The following is a 15,489-nucleotide window of genomic DNA, read 5'->3' on the forward strand; positions in this document are numbered from 1 at the left end:
CCAGATGCTGAATCTCTTCCACTTGGCTGAACAGGTTTTTCTGGTGGAAGGTCTGCGTGCTTCCAGCAAGATCTCTTGAACTGATTTTGAAAGACAGTTAGGTGGAGAAGTCATGTTAGCCTCCAGGCTGTCAGATGTAATGTTTTCAGGTCTTGATGTACAGTCCTGTAATTGTGTTGTGTTAGGAGCAGGGGCCACAGGGTCAGAGGCCATGGTTTGGTCTGAGTTACGGTCAATAGCAATGGGTACCAGTGTTGCCTCGGCCAGTCTGGAGTTATCAAGATGCCTGTTGGTTGTTCTGCTTTGATCTTCAGTATTACCTTGGTCAGCAGAGGCAGAGGAGGGAATGCATACATTTTTAGAGAATTCCAGCTGAAGGAGAGAGCATCCGTTTTCCAGGCTAGAGGATGGTGAGGCCTTGTGCAGAACTTTTCCAGGTGATGATTTAAGTGGGAAGCAAAAAGATCTACATCCGGTCTTCCCCATGTCTTTGTCAGTTGAGAGAAAATGTGAGGGTGCAACATCCATTCGTGTGAATCCATGAAATTTCTGCTCAGGTTGTCCGCCAGTACATTGTCCTTGCCTGGTACAAACTGGGATTGTAAGTGTATCTTCAGGCTCGGGGATTTTTCCCAGAGGAACATTGTTAGTCTGCAGAGGGGATAAGAATGAGTGCCTCCCTGCTTGTTTATGTACCACATGACAGTGGTGTTGTCTGTCTAGCAAATGCCCTTGTAGTGATTTTTCGAAAGTCTCGATTGCATGCACTGCCAACATCTCCTTTTGGTTTATGTGCAGATGTCTTTCCTTTGACATCCATTGCCCTTGAATGCATCTGCCCTCCATGTGCGTCCCCCATCCATGGTCTGAGGCATCTGTTGTAATCATTTGGCCTGCTTGAGGTCTGTTGAAAGACATGCCTTTGTTTAGCTGACTGGCTTGAGCCCACCATAAAAATTCCTTTTGCAGACATGGAATAAGTGGGATTATGTCCTCTAGGCTTTGGCTGTGTTGAGACCATAAGTTTTTTAAATACCACTGCAGCTTTCTCATATGAAGTCTTGCCAAAGGTATCAGAAGGATGCAAGATGCCATGAACCCCAGGGCCTGCAGGATTTTCCTTGCAGTCAGCTGGGAGAGTTTTGCTAGGCCTTTGAAGTACTCTGGTAAATGCTGCTTTTTTTCCTCTGTGAGGTAGGCCATTTGGTTTTCTGTGTCCAGTTTGGCTCCTAAGAAGATAATCTGTTGGGATGGCAGTAGTTTTGACTTCTGAATGTTGACTGTGTATCCCAAGGCCTGCAGTAGATGCACGACATAGTCCAAATTTTCTTTTAAGGTTTGTTTGTTGTCTGCTTGTATGAGGCAGTCGTCCAAGTAGGGGTATATTTGAATCCCCTGCAGTCTGCAGTGTGCCACTACTGATGCCAGGCATTTTGTGAACACTCTGGGCGCAGTAGATAAGCCAAACGGCAATGCTGAGAATTGATAATGCTCTGTCCCTGCAAGAAATCTGAGGTATCTTCTGCAGCTTTGTCTGACTGGGACATGCAGGTATGCCTCCTTGAGGTCCAGAGTGACCAGCCAAGACCCCTTGCCCAACATGGGAAGGAGTTGCTGCAACGTCAGCATTTTGAACTTTGGCACTATGAGAAAAGTGTTTAGAGATGACAAGTCCAGTATGGGTCTCCATTTGTTTTCTTTTCTTGGGAGAAGGAACAGTCTTGAATAAAATCACTGGCCTTGCTCCTAAGGAGGAACCCTTTTTTGCTTTTATACTTAACAGCTTGGAAACTTGAGAGAGTGCCTCTGCCCTTTGATGATGTGGCAGGTTTGGCATGCCTTGTCTTATTGGTAATGTGTGGAAGTGGAATCTGTAACCTTTGTCTATCAAATCCAGAATCCAGTTGTCCTAGGTTAAGATATGCCAGTTTTGTGAGAATAAGGATAATTTTCCGCCCAAAGGTGCTTCTCTTTGAACCTTTGTAGGCGGAACGAAAGTCAAGTCATTGTGATTGTCCTTGTGGTGCAGCTGAAATGTCTGCGCCACTTCTTTGATTTGGAGGTTGCCATTGGCGGCCCCTGTAAGATCCTCGGTATTGCCCTCTACCTCGGGCACGTCTGCTTTTTCCCCTTTGAAACTTGTCAGAGCCGGGGAAGGACCAATTCTTTGAGGGCCAGTTTCTGCGGAATCTGGGTGGCTGAACCTGAAGGAAATCCTTGACTGTCTGTACTGACTTTGCTTTTTCCTCTATGGATTTCAATACATCTTGTGCATTAGCACCAAAAATCTTCTGTTTTTCCAAAGGTGCATCCAGTAACTTTACTTTAACATGGTCAGGCAAAGACTGATCCTTTAACCAAGCATGTCTACGTATCACAGCCCCAGTCATAGCTGCCCTACATGAAGCTTCCAGTGCATCATAACCACACTGAAGAAAATGGTTATTAACCTGCTGAGTGTTATGTATATGATCCTGCAATGCCTTTTTATCAATAGGCTCAGGAGAGGCTAACTTTTCTGTAAATCATCCAGGAGAAAATCTTGGTACTGAAACATGTGAAAAAGGCAGTTAAGTGACCTCATGGCTAGGGTAGTAGAGGTATATACTTTTTTACCCCATCTCTCCAGGGACCTTGCTTCTCTGTCCGCTGGCAGTGGGTTTTTGGCAGAGGAGGTAGTCACTCCCTTGGGGCCCTGTGAAATAGTTTCTAGATCCACAGAGTGGGCCTTAAAAAGGTGCTTGTGAGTGTCAGGGACCCTATAATATCTGTCCGGCTTGACAGGAGCAGGAGGAAGAGAATCAGGGTTAGCACTGGAGTCGGAGAAAACATCATCCAAAACATCCATAGCAGGTGGAATAGCCAAAGGTCTGTGCTGGGGAAGCTTGAGGAAGGTACGAAGCCTTTTCCTGGAGTCAGAGAATTCCTGACCCTGCCATTGAAAATGTTCCCTCATGGAATGCAGGACTTCACCAAATGAGAAATCCTCTGGAGGGGAGGCAGAGGGAATTGATTCCTCAGCATCAGAGTCCTCTTAGGCCTGGAAGGATTCTTCTTGGATATCAGAATGCTCAGAATCCCCAGAGGTTTCATCCGAAGACAGGTCGTCCGCCTGCTCAGTTCTAGGCCTTTTCTCTGCAGGTGGCTGAGAACCCCTGTCCGGATGAGGCTGAGACCCCCTGATAAGGGAAATAAGATCAGCAGCCAGAGACATGATCTGTTTATCAGATGAAGGGGCCTGGACAGTAGGCTTAGGATGGGCCTTGGCCTGACTGGCGGCCTTAGAATGTGCAAAGGCCTTGATGGACATGGATACAGGAGGCCTAGCAGCCCCACGTGCAGGCGTAACCTTGTCCACAGAAATGGTGTCGGGTAGATCCAGAACTTCGGTTTCCGGAGGAAAATCAACAACCGGCACCGGAGGAAAATCAACAACCGGCACCGGAGAGATCTCCAAGACCGAAGGTCGTGTTAACGCTGTGTCGTCGGCCTGGAGCGATTGAATTACCACTTCCGTAGGGACCGGAGCACTAGCAGAGGGTTTGGGAGTAACATCGGTAGAGGACGCGGACCGAGGATGTCGGTCCCGGTCCTTGCGTTTTTTAGCAGATTGGGTTGTCGGTTAATCCGACGGCATGATATACGCAAAAGATTCACTGAAAAATTCCTCAGCGAATTCTGCCCGGCGCCTAAGAGTGCGCTTATTAAAGCAAGCACAGGCAGCACAGGCCGAGACGTCGTGGTCTGGGCCCAGGCAAGGAAGGCAGAGAGAATGGAAGTCCTTATGAGGTATTTGTTTACCACAAGACAGACAATTATTAACTTTCTCAACTTGTTCTGACATCGGCTGAGGCAAGAATAAATGTTCCCCAACGGGGTACTTAGCTTTTAGATGACTTCGGTACTGAAAACAGAGGAGCTGACCGACCGGCACTTGCGAACTGCTTCTGCTTCGGGCATCGCGCGGCAAGAAAGACTGAAGAAGATGGCGTCGGCCGATGCCTTTATACTCCAGCCGTTGTGACGTCGGAGAGGAGGCGACACCGGCCGACGCCGGATCCAGACTTTGGAATTCGGCCGACCGAGGGCTGCCTGAGGCAGGACAACCCATATGTTATGACTGCAGTTGCATTCTTGAAGGACATCAAAGGGGAACGGATTCTGCACTCCTTGGATGTGCACAGACAACTTAGAATCTACTTGGACAGGACTAACCCTTGAAGACAATCTGAGCAACTGCTGATAGCATTTGCTGCAGGGGCAGAGGGAAAGGGTCTTTAAAAACAAATAATTTCTAAATGGATAAGCCATTGCATTAATTTCTGCTATAAGCACCATGGAAAACCTATCCCCCAGGGGATCAGATGTCACTCCACCAGAGCTGCTTCTACTTCTACAGCCCACCAGGGACATCCTAGAAGCTGCTACCTGGAGTTCTGTACATACTTTCACCAAGCATTATCATTTGCCAATTTTCTCTAAATCCACAGCCGGCTTTGCCACTGCTGTCTTGCAGGGCCTAATAGCTGGCACTAATGCTATATAAACTCCTCCTTCCAACCATAGCTTTGGGAATCTACCCAAATATGACTGCAACAGTGAAACACGAAGAACATAGCACAGCTGTGTACACTTACCATAAATGTAGATGTTACAGTCCTGGTTACCCTCCCCTCCAGCCCCCTAATCTCTTCTGGCTATACCTCTACTTTCTTTTACTATGCTTAAAAGCCTTTTTGGTGTATTCAATTTTTGTTCGAGGTATACCTTTGTGTTTTTATGTTTATTTGCTCCCCATTAGGGGGCACTTGACATCTGGGGTAAGAAAAACTGATGTAATGGAGTCGTCTGCATGTTTTATACCCCTGACAACCTGACGTCATGGAAGAAGAGACAACTGATGCAGGACCCAAGATTTTGTTAATCAGGCCGACTGAGGGCAACCTGCCAGCAGATTTACCCAAATGTAATGACTGCAAGAGTGAATACACTCTAACATCTACATTTATGGTAAGTGTGCACAACTGTACTTTTTGGCACCCTAGAAGCTTCTTGCAAGGCAGCAGTCACTGGATCTGTCATTAGAAGGCATGCATGGCTTAAAGAACAGCCCCTGCCAGACCATGACAAATCTAAATTATTGGATGGCCCCTTGCACAAGGATAACTTATTTGGCACTAAGGATTTCTTGCAGGTCCAGCCTCCTAGGTTCAGCAGGCATTGCCCCTCAAAGCACTGGTCCATGATTGTTCTTCGTGTTTCACTGTTGCAGTCATAACATTTGGGTAATCTGCTGGCAGGTTGCCATCAGTCAGCCTGAATAACAAAGTCTTGGGGTCTGCGTCTGTTGCCGTCTCCTCTTCCATGACGTCAGGTCATCAGGGGTATAAACATGCAGCAGAAGACATTTTAATCAGTTTTTCTTGCACCAGATGTCAAGTGCCCTCCAAATGGGGAGCAAAAATATATATATATATAAATATAAATATATAAATGCACTTTAGAACATATAAAATTTACCCTCAACTAAAAGCAAATACACCACAAAAGGCTTTTGAGTATAGTGAAGGAAAGAAAAGGTATAGAAAGAGGGCTGGCGGGTGGGTAATCCGGACTGCAACAGTGAATACACTTGAACATTCACATTTAAGGTAGGTGTACACAACTGTACTATTTTCTTCATGTTTCATTGTTGCAGTCATTACATTTGGGAAGAATCCCAAAGCTATGGATGGGAGGATGGAACTAAAAAGCATTAGGAGCAGCTATAAGTCCCTGCAGGACTGCAGTGGCAAAGCCTGCCCTGGATTTAGAAAGGAGAGGTAAATGGTAATGCGTTGTGAACGTATGAACTGAGCTCCAAGTAGCAGCTTCTAGAATGTCTCTGGTAGGGACCCCTCTGAGAAATGCTGCTGAAGTAGAGGCAACCCTGGTGGAATGGGATCTGATCCCCTTGGGCACAGGTTTACCATGGTGCAAGTAGCAGAAACAAATGCAATGGTTTATCCATTTAGAAATAGTCTGCTTTGATATATCCTTCCCCTCTGATACTGTAGCAAATGCCACCAGTAGTTGTTCAGACTTTCTTAGAGATTTTGTCCTGTTTAAATAAAATCTTAGTTGTCTGTGTACATCCAATGAAAGCAGAATCCGCTCCACCTTATTCTGCAGATTTGGGAAGAAAGTTGGCAGGTAAATGGTCTTGGTTAAGAGCCACACTGGATACCACCTTAGGCATAAAAGAAGGATTGGTCCTGAGGGCCACCCTGTCCGGGTAAAAAATAATGAAAGGCTCCACTACCATGAGAGCCTGTAGTTCTGAAACTATTCTAGATGAAGTGACTGCCAAAAGAAAGGCGGTCTTCCAAGAAAGAAATTTTATATCCGCAGTAGCTGCTGGTTCAAAAGGAGGTAGGGTGAGTTTTTCCAGCACAAAATTGAGGTCCCATGCAGGAGTTGGTGCTCTCCTGGGAGGCCTTAAATTTTTGGCCCGTCTGAGGTACTGTTTTAGCTGGGGATGAAAAAAGAGGGGAGGCTCTGTGTTGTAATGAGGCAAGATGGCAGAGGCATAGATTTTTATTGAAGAAAAAGATAGGCCCTTGTGAAGCATCTCAGGTAAGTATTGCAAAATCTGAGTAATATTGGACTTTGCTGTGTCTACTCCTTGTTCTTGGTTCCAAGCACAGAATCTCTTCCATTTATCAGCATAGGATTTTCTAGTACTAGGCCTTCTGGCCTCAAAAATGACATCCATCACAGGTTTACTGAGAGATGTGGTTGGTGAAATTAGTTGATTAACCATGCTGCAAGATTCAGAGTTTGGAGATGAGTGTGCAGAATTTGATAGTTCTGCTGAGGCAATAGGTGAGGTGTTTGAGGCAAGTACCATGGAGGAAGGTGTGACATATTCCTTAGAAGCGGGTACCAGTGTTGGCGAGGCCAGTCCGGAGCAATTAGAATCATTTTATGTTTTTTCCTGTATGACGTTTGGTAAGACCTTGGAGAGTAGAGGCAGAGGGGGAAAGGCATTGACTGATAGGCTTTTCCAGCTGAAGGAGAGAGCATCCACTTTCCATGCTTTTTTTGTGATGAGTTTTTGTGCAGAATTTGTCCAACTGACAGATCTATTTGCCTCTCCCCAAAACTATGTCTGGGCTCACCCATTTTTGTGTTAACATGCTGAAGATTTGTGGATTCAGTTTCCATTAGTGTGAGTCCATAAGGTTTCTGCTTAGGTCGTCTGCCAGAGTATTTTGCTTTCCTGGCAGGAATTGAGCTTGAAGATGTATTTGGTAAGTCAAGGCAGTGTTCCACAAGGCCATGGCTAGTCTGCAAAGGGGGTAGGAGTGGATACCCACCTGCTTGTTGATGTACCACATAACTACGGTGTTGTCCGTCTTTATCAGTAGTTGTCCTGGATGAAGGAAGTCCTTGAAGGATGTCAGAGCATTCTGAACAGCTAGCATTTCTATCTGGTTGATATGTAGATGCATTTGGTTTGGGCTCCATTTGCCCTGAATGCATCTCCCTGCCGGGTGGGCCCCCCAAGCATAGTCTGATGCATCTGTAGTTAGGGTTTGGGTAGCAGGGGGTCGAATGAATGACAGCCCCTTGTTTTGGTGACATGCCTCTGCCCACCAAAGAAACTCCTGTTGCAGGCAGGGAAAGAGAGGAATCATTGTTTCCAGGCTGTGACAATGTTGATTCCATAAGCTTTTTAGATACCATTGAAGTTTCCTCATATGCAGTCTCGCATATGGAATTAGTAGAATGCAGGATGCCATGAACCCCAAAGTCTGCAGAATTTGTTGTGCAGACAGCTGGGATTTTGTTGCCACTTGTTTGAAGTATGTTGTCAAATGAATTTGTCTGGCGTGAGGGAAGCCATCTGGGCAGCTGTATTCAAGCTTGCACCCAGGAATGTAATTATTTGAGAGAGTACCAGTTGTGATTTCTTTTTGTTTATGGTGCACCCTAGGCATGCTAAAACCCTTTTTACAAACGCCAGATGTTTATGAAGAGTGTCCTTGTCCTCTGCCTGAATGAGACAATCGTCCAGATAAGGATAAATTTGAATGTTTCTTCATCTGCAAAATGCAATTACTGGTGCCAGGCACTTACCCTGGGCGCAGTAGAAAACCCAAAGGGCAGTGCAGAGAATTGGTAATGCAAAAAACCTGCTTTGAAGCGGAGGTATCTTCTGCAAGACTCCCTTATTGGGATATGCAGGTATGTCTCAAGTCTAGAGTTTCCAACCAGGCATTCTTGCCTAGCATAGGCAGTAGCTGTTGTAAAGTCAGCATTTTGAATTGATAAGTCCAGAATTGGATGCCATGATTTGTCCTTTCTGGGTACCAGGAAAAGTCTTGAATAAAATCCTTGTCCTTTTCTGGTACTGGTTGAATAGCCCCCATATCCATGAGGGACATGACTTGTTTCTGGGCCTCTGCCCACTGGTTTGGCGGCAGATCTGGCCATCCGTTTGGAATTGGCAATTTGTGGAAATGAAATCTGTACCCGTGGGATACTATGTTTAATACCCACTTGTCCTGGGTAATTAAATACCAATTTTGAGCATGAAGTGCTAGTCCCCCCCCCCCCCCCAAGGGGGTTGCCAAAAGATAAGTGCTTGTAGATGGCAGAGGAAAGTCATTGAGATTGTTTACTGTAGGGTTGTGCTTTGTTACCTCCTGATTTGGAGGTGGAGGCACCCCATTGATTTGACCTGCAAGATCCTTGTGATTGATATCTGGAGCCTATAGAGTGCCTGGGTTTGCCCAGAGAGGCTCTGTTGGACACAGGAAAGGACCAATTCCTAGTAGGCCAGTGCCTACTGAACCTGGGTGGCTGCACTTGCAAGAAATCTTTTACAGTTTGCATAGATTTAGCTTTGTCTTCCATTTTCTTTAACACCTCTTCTGCCTTATTACCAAACAGACTGCCATGCTGTAAAGGGGTATCCAACAATTTAGCATTAACATGATCAGGCAGATTTTGCTCCTTGAGCCAGGCATGCCTTCTTATCACAGATCCAGTTATGGCGGCCCTGCAAGAGGCCTACAAGGAATCAAAACCACATTGCAAAGTATGTTTCCAACCTGTTCTGCGGAATGCAATAAATCCTGTAACTCTATTTTCCACACAATCAGAAATCAAAATAACTTTCTGTTTCAGTAAGCCCATAACATGCTGTTGATATTTAAGCATATGAAACTGGCAGTTTAAAGCCCTGATTGCCAAGGTTGCAGACGTATAAACCTTCTTTCCCCATCTATCCAGTGCCCTGGAATCTCTATCAGAAGGGGTAGGATTTTTGGCTGTAGAAGCTTAACACCCTTGGGACCCTGAGAAATAGTCTCTCAGGGTCAGCAGCAGGACTTTTGAAAAGAAATCTGTGGGAGTCAGGAACCCTGTAATATCTGTTTGGCTTACTAGGAGTCAGAGGTAGGGAATCTGGAGCCATGCTTGATTCCGAGAACACATCATCAACAATGTCTAATACAGGAGGTATTGCCAAAGGCCTACGCTGAGGAAGAAGAAAATCCCTAAGCCTCTTTTTTGATTCTGAGAAGTCCTGACTCTCCCAATGAAAAATCTCCCTTAAAGTATACAAAGTCTCTCCAAAAGAGTAATCCTCAGGAGGAAAAGCAGAAGGGATGGATTCCTCTGCATCAGAGTCCTCATAAGGTGGAATAGAAAATTCCTGATCAGAAGAGGAATCAGAAAAAATGGAAACCCGATCTGAAGATTTATAATCAGTGCCTTGCCTAGGCCTTTTGGGGGGGGGGGTTGGGAACCCCTGTTCAAGGTAATTAAATCCTCAGCCATTTTAAACAATTGTTTTTAGGCATAGGGGCCTGAGCACTTGGCTCATGCATCGTTTTTTTAGACATAGAAGTTGTTTTTGGCCTTGTTTTTGATGATGGCGTCTGTTTAATATACAAATGTTGAGGCCTAAAATCACCCTCCGAAGCTGTGCCTGCTCAGCGGCTCTGGACTCATCCAAAGGAGAGACATCCACGGGTTCAATACTTGCATAATCTCGCGATATACCGGACTCCGAATGGGTCTTGGTAGAGGCCTGCGACTTAAAATTAGCGGGTATCAGGGGCTGCGAAAGCACCTACCGGCGAACTGGCTTAGGAGAAGTTGATCGTCGGTTTTGGACCTCGATGATCTCGGTCTTTCCTTGCATTTTTTGTGAACTCCGGTAGTCTGATTGTTAACCGATGACATTTTAGGGTAATTAAATCTTGAACCAAAATATTTAGAAGCAAAAATATACCAACGCTTAATAGTGCGTTGGTTAAATTTAGCACAAAACCAACAGCAAGGCACGTTGTGATCAGGGCCTAGGCAAGGAATATAGTACAAAGGAAAATCCTTAAGCGGTATTTGCTTCCTACAAATAATGCAATTATTAACTTTTACTGACATTGGTAAGGGGCAAGAAAAAGTTTCCCCAATGGGGTACTTAGCTTTAGTTAGAAGACTTCAGTTCTGAAACTTGAAAACGAAAATTTCAGGAGTCGGCTGACCGGCACTTGCGAAACTGCTTCTGCGGCAAGAAAGACTGATTAAAATGGCGTCGGCTGCATATTTTATACCCCTGACATCATGGAAGAGGAGACAGCAACTGACGCAGGACCCAAGACTTTGTTATTCAGGCCGACTGAGGGTAACTTGCCAACAGATTACCCCAAATGTAATGACTGCAACAGTGAAACATGAAGAACATCTGCAGCACACTGCGCAGGAGGGGGTACCAGTGTTGACTTGGCCAGTCTGGAGCAATCAAGATCATCCTTGGTTTGTTCCGTTTAACTTTTAGTAGGACTTTGGAGAGTAGAAGCAGTGAGGGGAAAGGCGTAGACTGATAGGTTTTTCCAGCTGAAGGACAGAGCATCCACTTTCCAGGCTTGTTTGTGGGGAGTCCTTGTGCAAAACTTGTCCAACTGGTAGTTCTGGGGGGAGGCAAATAGATCTATGTCTGGGCTCCCCCATTCACTTGTCAGCATGATGAAAATCCTTGGTTCCAGTTTCCACTCGTGTGGGTCCATGAGATTTCTGCTTAGTCCGTCTGCCAGTGTATTTAATTTTCCTGACAGGAATTGAGCTTGTAGGTGCACTTGGTAGCTCAGGGCTGTGTTCCACAATGCCATGGCTAGTCTGCAGAGGGGCTAGGAATGTGTACCCCCCCCGCTTGTTTATGTACCACATAACTGTGGTGTTGTCCGTCTTTACCATTAGTTGTCCTGGAAGAATGTAGTCCTTGAAGGCTGTCAGAGCATTCTGTAAAGCTAACATTTCTTTTCGATTGATATGTAGGTGCATTTGACTTGGGTTCCATTTGCCCTGAATGCACTTCCCTGCCAGGTTCATAGGTTCATACTAGGCTATCTGCCCTAGGGCATTTATAAGCCTAGCCAGAGTGTGTTTGGCTTTCACCACCCATTTTAAATTAATTTTGCTATGCCCTTTTTCGAGGTTAGTATACTGTGCCTCTAACAGTGACACAGAAGTGATACCCGGGATAAACCTACGATCTCCCATCCACTCATCAAGATTCCTCTTGAAGAGAGTCAATGAGGGACTCTGCCTAACCTGGACTGGGATTTTATTCCAGAGTGAAGGGAGCCTCTGGGTTATGAATCTGTCCCTCCAGCATGTCCTATTTATTTCAGTGCTGAGGTTCAAGTCTCCCGAGCGTGCAGCTCGATGGAATTTGGATTTTTTGAGGTGCAGCATGTCCCTTAATTCCGGGTTGGACATAGCCTTATACGTCAGGCACAGTTTCTAAGAGGTATAAAGAACATCAACCCTCCAAGGAAACCACCAGTGCCTGCATGGGACCTCAACTTCATGCTGGAAAAAATTAACTCTTCCTCCCTTTGAACCAGCAGCATCTTCAGAGTTGAAATTTCTGTCTTGGAAGACAGCTTTCCTTCTGGCAGTAACCTCAGCAAGAAGAGTCTCCGAGCTACAGGCACTTAAGGGAATACAACCATTTCTCATTTTTCAACAGGACAGAGTTTCTTTAAAAAACAATCCGTCATTCATGCCAAAGGTGGTATCCAGGGTGTCCCTGAATAGTACAGTTTTGTACCTACCATAAATGTAGATGTCCGATAGGTATGCATCTGCAGTCCTAACATATGGGTTTGTCCTGCCTCAGGCAGCCCTTCGGTCGGCCGGATTCCAAAGTCTGGGTCTGGCCTCGGCTGATGTCGCACTTCACCCAACGTCATAGCTGCTGTGTATTGGGTATAAAGGCATCAGCCGACGCCATTTTCCTCAGTGTTTCTTGCCCCAGATGCCAGGTGCCCTCTAGGAAGGCTAAATTTGGATAAATGCAAATAATTCCAAACAGTAGAGAGCAAACAATATAAGAATGTATATACATATATACAAACAAATACAGCATAATAGATTCCCCCAGCAAGCTAAAAGAGGGGTAAATACCCTAGGAATACCACAGAGGGGAAGGAGGGCGGGTAATCCTGACTGCAGATGCATACCTATCGGACATCTACATTTATGGTAGGTACAAAACTGTACTATGTCCTTCAAGGATGCATCTGCAGTCCTAACATATGGGTAGAATACCATAGCCAAACTGGGGGAGGAGGTACTAAGATAAAGATGGTGTAGTTAAGATCCCTTGCAAAACAGCAGTTGCAAAACCTGCTCGGGATCTGGAGTATAAAGGAAGATTATAATGCTTGGCAAATGTATGCACGGAGCTCCAAGTAGCAGCTTCTAAAATGTCTTTGGTAGCCACTCCTCGTAGGAAAGCTGTAGTGGTGGCTGTAGCTCTTGTGGAGTGAGGCCTGATATTTTCTGGAGTTGTCTTCCCATGAAAAGAGTAGCAAAATCTAATGCAATTTCCTATCCATTTTGAGATTGTCTGTTTTGAAATTGCTTTTTCTTGCATTCCTGTTGCATATGCTACCAGAAGCTGGTCAGTTTTTCTGTTGGTCTTAGTTCTGTCCAGATAGTAGTGTAATTATCTGTGCACATCCAAGGTATGTAGTAGTCTTTCCCCCCTGTTCTGTGGGTTGGGGAAGAATGTAGGTAAGTGAATCGCTTGGTTCAATGATACTCTGGAGACCACTTTTGGCATAAAAGTAGGGTTAGTTCTCAGAGACACTCTATCCTGATGGAAGATAAGGAAGGGCTGTACTGCCATTAATGCCTGTAACTCAGATACCCTTCTTGCTGAAGTGATTGCAAGCAGGAAAGCAGTTTTCCAAGATAAGAACTGTAATTCTGCTGTTGCTGCTGGTTCAAAAGGGGGAAGCGTTAACTTTTCCAGCACAAAGTTAACATCCCATGTAGGCAAAGGTGGTTTCCTTGGAGGCTTTACATTTTTGATTCCTCTCAGGAACTGCCTGAGTAGAGGATGAGAGAAGACTGGAGGATCCATGTTGTATTCTGCTGAAATTGCTGATGCATGAATCTTAATGGAGGAGTAGGACAGGCCATTGTGGAAGAGTTCTGCTAGGTATTCCAGGATGTTTGCTATGTTTGCCAATGATACATTTTCCCCTTTTGCTGCACTCCAAATGAGGTATCTTTTCCATTTGGCTGAATAAGTCTTCCTTGTAGAGGGTCTGCGAGCCTCCAGGATAATGTCCTTAACCCTCTGAGATAAATCTGGGTTATTTTGTTTTATGCAATATTCCAAGCAGCTAGCTGTAGTGTTTTCAAGTTTGGATGTAGGATCTTGTAGTTGTTCTGTGTTAGAAGTAAAGGACATAGAGGTAGAGGCCATGCGTGTGTCTGAGACATGCTTCTCAGTAGCGGGTACCAATGCTGCCTCGGCCAGTCTGGGGCTATCAGGATTATCCTTGGCTGATCCTCTTTGATCTTCAGTAGGACTTTGTACATCAAAGGAAGAGGTGGGAATGCATATGCTGTCAGGTTTTTCCAGCTGAAGGATAGGGAGTCCACCCTCCAAGCAAGTGGGTGGTATGCTCTTGTGCAGAATTTCTTCAATTGGTGGTTGTGTGGGGAGGCGAACAGGTCTATTTCTGGTAGTTCCCATTTCTTTGTTATGGTTTTGAAGATATCTGGATGCAGCATCCATTTGTGAGCATCCGTGGTAGTTCTGCTTAAGATGTCTGCTAGTGAATTTTCTTTTCCTGGTACAAATCTGGCCTGGAGTTGAATGTTGAGGTTCAGGGCCACATTCCACAGGTCCATTGCCATCCGGCATAGAGGATATGAGTGTGTACCTCCCTGTTTGTTGATGTACCACATGACTGTGGTGTTGTCCGTCCTTATCAGCAGGTGACCCTGTTGAAGAAATGGTCTGAATGCCTGGATTGCATGTTTCACTGCCAGCATCTCCTTTTGATTTATGTGTAGATTCAGCTGGTCTTGTGTCCATAGGCCTTGTATACACTTGTCCACCATGTGCGCCCCCCAGCCTAGGTCTGAGGCGTCCGTGGTGATGGTCTGGCTTGGATGAGGTTTGTGGAAAGGCAATCCTCTGTTCAACTGACAGGCCTGAGCCCACCACAGGAATTCTTGCTTCAGGCATGGAATTATTGGAATCTGGGCTTCTAGACTGTGCTTGTGTTGAGACCATACATTCCTTAGGTACCATTGCAACTTTCTCATATGCAGTCTGGCATGCGGAATCAATATTATGCAGGATGCCATGTAACCCAGGGCTTGCAGGACTTTCCTCCAGTAAGCTGGGTCTGTGTTGTTAATGTCATGAAATAGACTGGTAGTTGCTTTTGTTTTTCTTCTGTGAGAAATGCCATCTGAGTTGATGTGTCCAGTTCTGCACCCAAGAATGTTATCCTTTGGGATGGTACCAGTCTTGACTTTTGCATGTTGACTGTGTATCCCAAGGCTTGCAGCAGTTGTATAACCTTTTCCAAATCTTTTGTTAATTTTGTCTTGTTGTCCGCTTGTATTAGGCAGTCGTCCAGTTATGGGTAAATTTGAATTCCCTGAAGCCTGCAATGAGCAATTACTGATGCCAGGCATTTCGTGAATACTCTGGGCAGTAGATAAGCCAAAGGGCAATGCTGAGAATTGATAATGCTCTGATCCTGCAAGAAATCTGAGGTGTCTTCTGCAATCTGGTCGTATAGGGACGTGCAGGTATGCCTCCTTGAGATCTAGAGTCACCAGCCAGGACTCCTTGCCCAGCATGGGAAGAAGTTGCTGTAGGGTCAGCATTTTGAATTTTGGAACAATGAGGTATGTGTTCAGAGCGGACAGGTCGAGAATAGGCCTCCATTGATTTTCTTTTCTTGGTACAAGGAAAAGTCTGGAGTAAAATCCTTGTCCTTGTTCCATAGGCAGTACCTTTTCTATAGCTCTCATCCTTAGTAGGTTGTTGATTTGTCTTAGAGCGTTTGTTTTTTGGCTTGGTGGTAGGTTTGGCATTCCTCTCTTTTTTGGTAGAGTGTGGAAGTGAAACCTGTAGCCTTTGTCTATTGTTAGTAAAGTCCATTTGTCTCCTGTAAT

This window comes from Protopterus annectens, chromosome 1.part0, assembly GCF_019279795.1.
Source record: "Protopterus annectens isolate FY-2018-M chromosome 1.part0, PAN1.0, whole genome shotgun sequence".
In the NCBI taxonomy this organism is placed as follows: domain Eukaryota; kingdom Metazoa; phylum Chordata; order Ceratodontiformes; family Protopteridae; genus Protopterus; species Protopterus annectens.